Source organism: Rhincodon typus, chromosome 8, assembly GCF_021869965.1.
Source record: "Rhincodon typus isolate 14 chromosome 8, sRhiTyp1.1, whole genome shotgun sequence".
Lineage (NCBI taxonomy): Eukaryota > Metazoa > Chordata > Chondrichthyes > Orectolobiformes > Rhincodontidae > Rhincodon > Rhincodon typus.
In genome coordinates, this window is record NC_063339.1 from 51772303 (window position 1) to 51784658 (window position 12356).

The following is a 12356-nucleotide window of genomic DNA, read 5'->3' on the forward strand; positions in this document are numbered from 1 at the left end:
CTTTCAGAAGAATAAAAATAGTTACTTTCTTGACATTTGTTTGTGCGTATATATGAAATTGGCTATTCAGTGTGAAAATTTGGGTCCTGCTATTTGTCTATATACAGTACTGATAATTTACACAAATGAGGGGAGAGTACATAAAAAGCAGGATAAATCCAACCCAGCCAATTATCACTTCATCAGCCTACTCTTGATCATCAGTAAATTAATGGAAAGCATTATCAATAGTGTTATCAAACAGCACTTGCTTAACAATAATCTGATTACCACTCAGTTTGGTTCAACCAGGGTTACTCAGATTCTGACCTCATTAAAGCTCAAACATGGTCAAAAGAGCTAAATATGATTGCTCTTGACATCAAGGCTGCATTTGGCTGAGTGTAGCTTCAAAGAGCTGTAGCAAAACTGGAATCAAGGGAATAAAGGGGAAAACTCTCTGCTGGTTGGAGTCATACCTAATGCAAGGATAGATTACTATAGTTGGAGGTTAATCATCTCAGCTCAGCTCTTAGTTTCATTGATGACCTTCTCTCAATCACAATGTTGTGGGTAAATTAATTTGGTTCATTATTAAGAAATTTCACAATCAAAAACTGAAACAATGACCTAAACTTTATTGCATGTAGCAACCAAAATAAGACCCCTCAAGTATGGAAGTTAAGCCTCAACCCAACTTGGCTTTTACTCTATTCATGGTGGAACTTAGCTATGATTCTAGCCAGAGTGTCTGACTTTGGAAGTGTCCTGGGTTTGATCCTTGTGCAGTGTTGTTCTTTGAAGTTCTGTTACTGAATTGTTCTGGTGTTGGATTCTTAAACAATTTTCTCTCTTTCAAGTTTGGGATGTGGCATGATGATGATTCCGTAGATTGTTTCATCACCAACATTGTTTATACTTTTGGAGACCTCCAGTCTGCAGCTTATCTTGTTTTCAGAAGTAGCTCCCCATTCCTTGTTACATTCAGGATTAGCTGTCTGTTTGAAACAGCCTGTCCTGCAATTAACTCCCTTACTCCAGGCATTCCTTCCACAGGCAGTTTTAATTGCCCATTTGTCATGAGCCAGCAGTTTGTCAAGTAGTGTTTTCTCCTCTCCCCTGGGAAACAGCTTGTTTAAGTTGCTCCCAGTTTATTTCAGAAAGATTTATTGCTGATTCTTTCAATTTATGAAGTTTACATTGTCACAGTAAGGTCAGAAATGAGGATGTTTACTGGTGATTGCACAATGTTCTGTATCACTTACAACTCATCAGATGCTGAAGCAATCCTTGTCCAAATGCAGCAAGACCTGGATGATAGCCAGGATTAGGCTGACAAGTGGTAAGTAACATTCATGCCACACAAGTGGCAGGCAATGGCCACCTCCAAGAGAGAATCTAACCATCATCCCTTGACATTCAATGCCTTACCATTATAGAATTTTCCACTATCAACATCCAAGGCAACTCTATGTTGCACTGCTGTGCATGCCAAGCTACTCCAATGTTCCAGGTATGCCAATCGCAGCATTGACTTCCAGTTCCAGAAGTTGCTGCCATGCATGGGCTTCAGAGGCCCACACAACTGGTAAAATGATTAGAGGAGATTTAAGAAAGGAAGCAGGGAAGAACAGGGAACTACAGACCCACCATCCTTGCATCAGCATAGGGAAGGTGTTAGAATGTATAATGAAAGATCAGGTAAATAGACACTTTGATAGTAATGATCTGGTTTAACACAATTAGCATGGGTGTGTGAATAGAAAATAATGTCTAACAAAATTTTTTGGGAATGTGACCTAACATTTTATAGAGAGGAGTCAATGGACGTGGTACATTTGGATTTTTAGAAGGCTTTTGATAAAGTTCTCCACAGGCAGCTCGTGAGCAAATTAAAGCAGGTAATGTACTGGCATGGATTACAGGTTGGCCAACAGACAGAAAACAGAGGGTAGGAACAAATAAGTCATTCTCCCGTTGACAGGCTATGACCATGGAGGTACTGCAAGGATCTGTACATGAGTCCAACTGTTCACAATCTATAGCAATGACATGGAGGTGGGAACCAAATGTAATATTGCCACATTTGTAAATAATGCAAAGCTAAATGGGAATTTGCGCTGTGAGGAAGCTGTAAAATATTGCCAGAAGCATTTGGACAGACTCAGTGATTGAACAAGAACATGGCAGAGGAAATATAATGTGGAAATGTCATGAAGTGAACTCATTTCTGTGTTCAGTCAGTAGCGGAACAAATCTGTTAGCTATGTTACTCCGTTCAATCTGATGGTAATAATCCGCGGCGGCACTCGTCAATGAAAGACTGCTGCTGACCTGGGCAGTGGGATCGAGGATTTGGAAATACCTATTTAAAGGACAGTTCCATTGCACATACAGACCTTTCCATGTTTTAAAATCAACATTTCCTCACGTGTAAACCATCAAAACCAAACCCATGGAACACCGTGGGTTCAACAATTGCAGTTTCATTTTTTTTTGTTTTCAAGAAATACCGAATATAGCGTCTTCGCTGATATATTGCTTATAAGAGGAGAAATTGCTGGAAAAGCTTAGCAGGTCTGGCAGAATTTGTGGAGAGAGAGAAATCAGAATTAAGGTTTCTGATCGAGTGATCCTGCCTCAGAACTTAATTGCATTTGTGGCCAATTTATGTCTGACTCTGATGGGAATGAAAAACTATTTATAAGTGTAGAAATGTTACATTTGGAGAAAGAGTTGTCAATGCACAGAATCCGAGACCGAATCCGCTTTAATCTCTAAATACTCTCAGAGCGAGTCCGGATCCCTCTTATATACAGCAGGGAGTTCACACCGCAGTCTCCACACACCAGGCAAAACTTGTCGTCAATTTCAAGCGGCTAAGTCAATAACACATCATTTCAGGCTTTCACCTAGCTTTGCATTGACGCCTTTTGATTTTAGTTCTGGAAGAAATGTGGCAAATAGTCTTGAAATCACCCATCCTAGGGAAGAGACACCTAGCATTAACCCTATTTATAATTTATACGCTGTCTCTCACAAGTGGGTTCATGTGGTTAGAGAGAAAACGCCGGACGGTTGAACATCCATCCTAAGCTCAGCATCGATCTGAATCACCCCAAACCAATTCATTAGCAAACCTGTCACTGAGATCGGACAGGCAGCAACGCTCAGTTCACCCGGACTGCCCATATTAAACTGGCGACGTTACTTTGCTTTCCGCGCGAACAATAATCTCAAACAAGGATGTTGTTTCACATTCTGCAAGAACTGCACTGTATCGAGGCGAATCCTCTTCACGTTTATTGGCGATTCTGGCAGCTCTTTCACGTTTTCTAAGGATACAGAGCGCGTGGGGTAAAATAACACGACACGGCCATACGCGAGGCTGTTCCTGGCCAGTCTCACCATTTACACCATGTTCCTGTTAGAGATATAACCGGCACGGTTAGAGCTCAGGGCTGTCAGGACTGTCATGTGAGGTTAGATGGGAACAGGTAATCAATGAGATGGACTCATCAAACACCCCAGCCATTTCAGAACAGCAGTTTAAAGGGGTTTAGGAATGAACAGAGGATCGAGGTCAGCAGTTAGCGAGACCTGAGCACAGAACATGCAGAGTACAGTTTACAGCAAACAAGGGCGGTCACAGGTTGCAGCAGTTTACACACTGACCTCGGCTCCCATTCATTACTGATCAGCCTGACACAGTGTGAACACTCCCCGGATCCCCAGCTGTCTGAACAGCTCCTACGGGGTTGAACATGAGGAAATCATTCAACTAATAATCGTTCAGGCGACGTGATTTGGTTTCGGTGAAGTAATTTAATTTCGGAAGGTTTGGAATAAAACCAAATATTATTATAAAAAGAATCTTCCATTTCGTTGTATTTCTTGTTTCTCCAAGAAATCACGTTTGGTATAGAGTCTGACTGCGGGATAACTGGGATATAATTGAAAAACAAGCAAATTAGCAGAGGCCTGACAAACAGCAGATGGTCAGATGGAACCTGGGAAGCGGAAGCGAAGGGGGATGGGAGATGTATCTAAATGCTCAACCATTGAACCTGTCCTGTGTTCCCACTGGTGCAGCCTTCACCTCGAGCAGCCGAGAAGGTGAATTCCAAATCCCTATGAACCAGGTCATTGGCAGTAGTTACCCTGCTGTCGTCATATTTGCCCAATGATCCAGTAAAGAAGAAAATAAACAACGCAAATCTGAAAAAGAGAAATGTTATTTGTAAATTTAGCGTTCGCAATTCATTGCAAAAGATTTATTTCACGGTTGAGAGGATGTAAATTGTTTAAAAATTCTAATTGGAACTCGGGACATTTACCAAGAAAGACATATTTTGGATGGGGTGATATGATAAGGTACAGTCCTCCCATCTGGAGCTCTTTATCAGCGGCTGCAGATCCAGCTGGCTGGGCCTTTCTTTCTGCATTATCAACACCAACTGCCACCACCCTCCAATCCGATCGCTGCTGCTGCCCCATAGCCCTCACTGAGATAATGATCACACTTTACACTTGGGAAAAGACAAGGAAACATTCCCACGAATTGTGAAGGACGCTATCGGCATCACGGCGGATGTTAGCGCGTTACCGAAAACGGAATTTTCCTACATTTCTGTGGGATTATTCTGACAGTTTGGACGTTGTCCTGTGGACAGGTGCACAAATACAGAAGATGTGAATTAGGATAGTCAGATAATGGAGGTCTGCGCCGCGCTGATAAAGTGATGTTTCGATAGAGATGACCATTTAAAATACATGTGTCTTTCAGGACATCTGGAAGAGGCCAGGCTTTATCGAGCGGTAGTCTGGAAGGATTTTCAAATGAAATTGTGATGTGAATGAAAGCGTCTAATTGCACTTACTGCCTACAATGAAAATCTCAAAGCAATGTTTGATTAGTTTCAGAGGGATCTGCTAAAATCCGACGGCGAAATAAATGTCAAGGGGGGCATTTCACAATAGTTTTATTTTGTTTGTGATTAAATTAACATTTGACACAGCTAGTTCCGCTCTGTATTTCACATCTGAACACAAGCAGATTTAAATCCTTAAAATCTAACGACACAGCATGTAATCCGGCCAGAAGTGCCACTTCTCATAATATAATTTCAGGTCTGGACTCTAATAACATTTACTTTGATTTTCTGCGCAATAGCCCATTAGCTAATAACGTGCAAAGTACAGTTTCATCTTGTTAAGAGCTGAATCCATACTAGTAAATCGTCAAATTGTAGCTGCATTCCTGGAAATCGCGGCTTTAAATGAAGCACCTTAAATTAATCCTAGGTTCCAAAAGAATTAACGTTAAAATCGAAGTTAGGTTTCTTCAGATATTTTCAGCATGAAAGAAAAGCAATGTACAACTTAGAATACAATAAAACCATAAGTCATAGGAGCAGCAGTAACTCATTTGGCCCATCAAGTCTGTTCCACCATTCAATGAGACCATAACTAATCTGATAATCCTTAATTCCATTTTCCTGCCTCATCTCCATAATCATTGATTCCCTTAGTGATTAAGAATAAATTCATTTCAGACTTGAATATCTTCAATGACTGGACCTCTACAGCTCTCTGCAGTAAAGCATTCTGCAGATTCACTACACTCTGAGAGAAGAAATTTCTCCCCATCTCTGTTTTAAATGGGAGACCTGTCACTCAAAGTTGGTCCTCAACATCCAGATCTGGTCAAACAAGACAATGTGATAGCCCCTACATGTGGAGAATCTCTGAGTAGCTACCTTGTGAAGACCCTAAGAATCACATATGTTTCAGTAATATTGCCTGTCATTCTTCTAAACTCCAATGTGTAAAGGCCCAAGCTACTCAAACCTCTCCACGTAAGACAGCGTCCCCCCCATGCCAGGATCAATGTAATGAACTTTCTCTGGGCTGCCTGCATTGCCAATACATTTTTATGCTATACTGTATGGTCCATTAGCAATTCTTTGACAGAAAATACCCTGTGAATTAAAATAAATTGTGAAATATGAAATAAATAATTCATAAATTCATATTAAACAGCATTCACCAGTATGTTTTCTTCTCAGAGAGTCTCTGGGTTGGGGAATGATTTCATATCCACTCTGTTCCATGTGTTCTGAGATGGTTGTTAAAACCAACTGGAGTCATGCATTTTCCCAATAAGGTTTCTCCATGTTCAGTGCATTTGTGAATCAAGCTTCTCCCATTTTCAACCATTGTCATGAGTTAAAGATGTTTAACCAGTTTTGAGAGCCTCCTTAAAATATTTCAGTGGAGTTGGTTTAGAGGGATTAGTGCTTCAGTGCAGGGTTCCTCTTTCACTGACTTTAAAATGGATTCTCTGCATCGCCTGTTGTGTTGTTGGACAAGGGTGAGATTGTAAAATCAGGCCCTGACATTGTAATATTCACCCAAACAAGCCCTGAGACATGGAAAGTAAAGTCACTGTGCAGTAGGAGATGCTTCCCATTTCTTTCAAATACTTTATTCTGACTTTGCCTGGTCTAAAGTTCCACAGGAGGCACACATAGGGCTCCAAAACTACAACGGTTGGAGAGTCAAGAAATTGAACTCCTTTTCAATGAAGTGAGCCATCAAGTCTCTAACTTCTTCCTTGCAAAAAACATTTTCATTTGGATGCTGTCCTTGGGAAAAGTTTGTTTCAGAGTTTTAAAAAATCTACTGAATTTTTTGCATGCCAATTATATGCTTTTCAAGTACTTGATTCAGAATGGCATCATGAAGTCAAAGAACCCAATGACAAACCAAAACAAAATGGCAATGTGAAGCAGGACAGAGAACAATGTGTGATGATGACACAAATGATGTAAAATAAAAACTGAAAGCCTAAATTGGGAATGTCAGCATTAAAAATTCATCACTTTAAAATGACAAAGTGGGGCAATTTTAGGTGAGAACTTTCTGTAGAACATTGCATGTGACTTTGTTTAACACTGGGACCTTGAGGCATTGATATTGTCCACACAGTCTTGATGTGATCTAATCATGGTCATGGTTAGATTTCCCAGGTCAAACCATGATGATCATAATCAGCTTGTTGCTGCAGCCCAAACTGACCAAAGTATTTGATTCAGCAAATTACAAGGTTCCTTGGATTATGTTCCAAAGGTTTGACTGTCCAAGGAACTTCATGAAAATCCTGCAACTGCTTCATGATGATATGACTGTAATTGTTCTGTGTGGGATATCTGCAACAGATTCCTTCAACATCCAGATCTGGTTAAACAAGACAATGTGATAGCCCCTACATCATTTACAATCTACCTGACAGTGACTACTCAACTCATCAAAGGTCTGTGTCTCCTGGTGTGAATATTAAATAACTTCAGGGTGGAAAACTCTTTAACATCAGTGGTCCCTGTACAAAAGTACATGAACCACTGCAAATATGAATGATGTACAGTTTGCAATGATTGAAATTGTGTGGTTCACTTTGCACCAAATTTGCAAGCTTTTCTCAATCTCTTCAATTTTTTTTGTAAGAGAAACTCAGCCTGTGCTTGAATCTGGCCAAAACAAAACTCATATACTAACTCTCACCTGACCATTCAAGTATTCAATCTCCTGCGTATGTTGAAGGAGAAGCTCTGCAATATGTTGAGCATTTGCCATACTTTGTCAACAAATTACCATTGATGAGGGAATCTAACACTAGATCATCTGTGCAGGTGAGTCTGCAGTACACAGTGCAGTTGAAAGTGTTGGACAACAAAGACCTCCACAAATCAACAGAGATCTTATTGTATGAAGCAACTGCTGACAACACAATCCAGAGATCCGAACTTTGTACCAGTATCACAGAAAAGAGCTAGGGAAATTTCATCAGCGATGGCCCTACTGCTTCCTCCTCAAGCATTCAGACATAATTCCTTTCAGAACTGAGCACTGTATCTTGATGGCTAAAAACAATCTTCCTCACAAATTCTATTTTCTGAATTCTCAAATGGCCAACATTCCAGACAAGGTCAAAGAAAACACTTCAAAAAATATCTGAAGTTCTTCATGAAGCACAGCAGCACTGACATTAATGCTTGAGAGGACCATGCTACCAATTGATTAGTGTGGCAACAATTTCTCCAATAGTCTACATTAAGCCTTATGTTAATGTTCAGGCAGAAAGGCAGAAGAAAGGGAAAGAAAAGGCAGAAAATCCTGCACTCTATGTGATCAGCTACCCCATGGAATGTCATGCCCCATGACCCCAAAGATGGATCAGGCAAGAATCCATGTGCAAGAATCCATGGCAGAAACTTTAGATCATGAGTAGATATCGATCTTGAATCAAGGATTAGCTAATAACACAATGATATTCATTACAATTCTAACTGTGTCCAAGGGCTTAATAACCCTTATTTAATGACATTGATTACCCAAATAGATCACTGTTTTAAAGAGTTTCATACCTATATCCTATTGGCTATGCCGGTTTAATATTGCACATTCAGATTGGTTGAAATGCATGGAAGACTGGTACTTCTTTCACAGACAGGACAAGAAAAGAACAAAACAATTTTTAAAAAACCTGTCAAAATGAGGGAAAATAATTGCAGAAAATTATGGAAATATTTAGCAAGGTGAGGCAGCATCTGTGGAGAGAGAAATAGAGTTAATGGCCTGAATCTACTGGTCCTATACTGGATTATAGGAGACTGGACAAATGACCAACACAGTGTATCAGGACCTTGCAAGAGTCCTGATGCCATGCCCTCTGTGGGAATCAGGGTGATTTCAAGGTCTGGTGGGCAATTTCCTTCCTCCCTGGGAAAATCCATGAATGTTGAACAGTTCCAACATGCTCACTTATTTAGTTATCCAGGCAGATAAAAAATTGTTCAGTTCTTTCGTAACTCCAGAACAGGTTCCCAATCATTCACGTTGACACTCCAACTGCTTTCATGACCCCTCATCTAACACCCTAGCAATCTGACTCCTCCTGAATGGCTAACCACATCCTTGGTCCCCCATTTATGTCCTCTGGTTCTTGTATGACACAATGCCTTCCTGACAAACTTCCTGATCCTTTGATTAATGCCTGACTCCCAACTACACATCTGATTACCTCCAAACTTGACTACCACATCAACTATCTCCCATTTCACCCACCTGTCACCCTACCAATCTAATACTATCTATCACCCTACATATCTGATGCCCCCTCACCTCACCTATCTGCCACCTCAGCCATCTGACACCTGACCCAGCTGCAACCTTGTCCATCTACCATCCTACCCACCTATAGTTCTACATACCTGTCACCTGACCTACGTACCAACTAATCCAAGCCCTACCACCTCATTCACCTGCCATTCTACCCATCTACCACCCCATATACTAAGTATCCTATTTATCTGGCACATAATCCACTGCCAGTTCACCCAACTAGCTATTACACGCCTAGCTATCTCACCAATCCAACCCACTTACCTCACCCATCTTCCTATCCTAACTGTTTACTCATTCATCAGCTAGCTGGCTCACCATTCACACATTCACTAATGTTTCGATTGGACCTTTAAACTGACTGTGTGGCAGCAAATACCATGAAAAGGATGCATGTACTGTCTGCCCCAACTATCATCTCCATTGATGAAAGGTCTCCAAGGGACTATGTGCTCTGCATTTCTGGCAACATTCATATCAGAGGATGCAGAAAAAGTGTAGAGTGGCATTCAGTTGGGAGAAAATTCAAGTAGAGTAGCAATCCAATGATGATGGTGGCTCCACAGAAGATCCACAACATTGTTTCAGGACTTATCATTTGAAAGGCGTTTTCTCTAATATAAATGGGGGAAATATTCAGAAGGTCTGGCAGCATCTCAACGAGACTTAGGTTCATTTAAAGCATAGATGGAGGTCATTCAACACCTTGAGGTCATACTGGTTCTCTGTAGAATAATTCACTCAGACCAGTTCCTCACCTTATCCTTGTAGCCCTGCAAGTTTGCTCACATCCAAATGGCCATTCACTTCCCTTTTGAAATCATTGATCAGCTCTTCTTCCACACCATTGTAGGCAGTGTGTTCCAGGCCAGTGCCACTCACTGCATTAAAAGAGTTCCTTCTCATATTTGGAGATAGTAAGGACTGCTGATGCTGGAGTCAGAGATAACACAGGAAATTTCTTCAGAAATTTCTGAAGAAGGGTTCTGACCCGAAATGTCAACTTTCCTGCTCCTCTGATGCTGCTTGGCCTGCTATGTTCCTCCAGCTCCACACTGTGTTATCTCCTTCTCATATTTGCCTTGCATCTCTTGCCCAAACCCATAAATCTGAAGTCCTTGCAGAATCACTAATTGGAAATAGTTTTTGATTGTCTTCCTGTCTAAACCTGTCATAATTGTGTACAACTCTATCAAATGTCTGCTCAATCCCTTTTGTTGTGAGGAGATAACGGCAAGTTCTCCAAACCAGTGTTGCAACTCATATCCCTTATGCCTGGGACATTCTAATATTAATGGAGAGTTGATATTTTAGGTTTGTGGCCTCTGATTAGAACTGGGAAAAATTAGCAATGTAATCAGGTTTAAGCAACTGCAAGCAGATGATATTAAATTAGGAATGGTTTCAGGGTGCAAACTTATGAAGAGCATTAATGCTAAAACATCATAGGCATCCTGCAGAATAACAGCTACCCTGAGCAAATCATTTTTGGAATATATTGTAAAAACTCATGGAAGTCCATCAGGTGGTTACTCTTGACTCTTAAAAGTGCCCAATCTACCTCATATTGCCCTAGAGTTAAATGTTTGAGCATTGTGCACAGACAGCTCTTTCATGCTGCTGCAATGCAGTACCAATACAAGTAGTGTCACCACTAACAGGATATTGCTGTCAACCTAAAATAATGTTCTGTCTATCAAACAAATGAATATTGTGGTATATGAATTTCAGTGATGGTGTGTTAACAGGTACATTCACCATATGTCTCAAAGATTGGCAGATCATATCAAACAATATACCCCTTTGACTATTCACAACAGGCAAGGTACTCTACTCAATCAACGCATTCTTGCAAAACTCACAACACACTGTGTAATATGACTGGTGTATGACTCATTCTGAATAATACTGAATGTATGAACTATTATCCTGACAACCAATTTACTGTAGTATTATCTATTGGGCTTGCAGTGTGGTGTCTTTGTGTTACTGGAAGCTACGTATATTAATAGATAGGGCTCTGTTCTTTGCAGACAGAAAAAAACCCATCTGATTCAACTCAGCAAAATAGGTGATGGCCATTTGTTGACTCATTCCTGAAGGCAATGCTTTGAACAATCAGTGTCAACTTGCCTGGTTTAAAATTTAAACAGTGTCTGGCTGTTAGCTGTCAATCAGCATTAACTCGTGCATTCTCCATGCCAATGCCTCTATCAATAAGGATACTTGCCAACCAATCAACACTCACTTCTCATGCAGTATAAGCTCCTTATATCAAACTAAGTCATCATTTAATGATCCTCATGATGGAGGTTTTGGAGTCCTACCCAGGGTCTGCGATTAGACACCACCACCTTACTTCCTCCTAAACCCGTCCCACCACCAACAGCCTTTGAATTAAACAAATAACTTGTTCTGCAATGTTCCTCACCTGACTGAAAATTAAGTCTAACAATCAAGCAAAGGGGCCTTTAAAGGCCAGACATGCATTTTGTGGAGATAAGATGTCCATTGCTTGTGAGTTTTTCATCGAAATTCCCTACCTGCATTACCAATGTGCACTTAACCAGATCTTGTAGCTAGCCAGACAAATAATATGCTTCAAAATTAATTGGCATTTCAAAGTAAAAAATGCCTAATAAATGAAAAGCAGCACAGATTTGTTCAAGGCAAAATGTATTTGAGTAAGCTGGTTAAGTTCTTTGATGAAGTAATGTAAAAGGATGTCCAGGATAGTTTAATTAATGCTGTGTGAATGAACACTCAAAACTCATTTGAACAATAACCACATAATAGACCTGCTAACAAGCTTAAAACAATATAGTTTAAGGGATAGTGGTAACATGGAAACAAAATTGGGGAATGGATATAAAAAAGAGAGTAATGGTGAATAATTGATTTTCAGATAGGATAAAAGAATATAATGATTTTCTCCAGAGGTTGATATTAAGAGCACTGCAGTTCTGGACAGGGTATCTAGGTCATATTTTGAAGTTTAAACTTAGAGACACTCCATGAGAACATAAACAGACAATGGAACTGCATGAACATTGTGGATGAAATTTAATGAAGTTGAACTTTAAAATAATACAATTAAATAGCGGTAATAAAGAGAGGAAATAGAAATTAAATGGATTTTAAACAGTTTTAAAATGATGCAGGTATTGAAAAACATGAAATTATAAATGCACAAA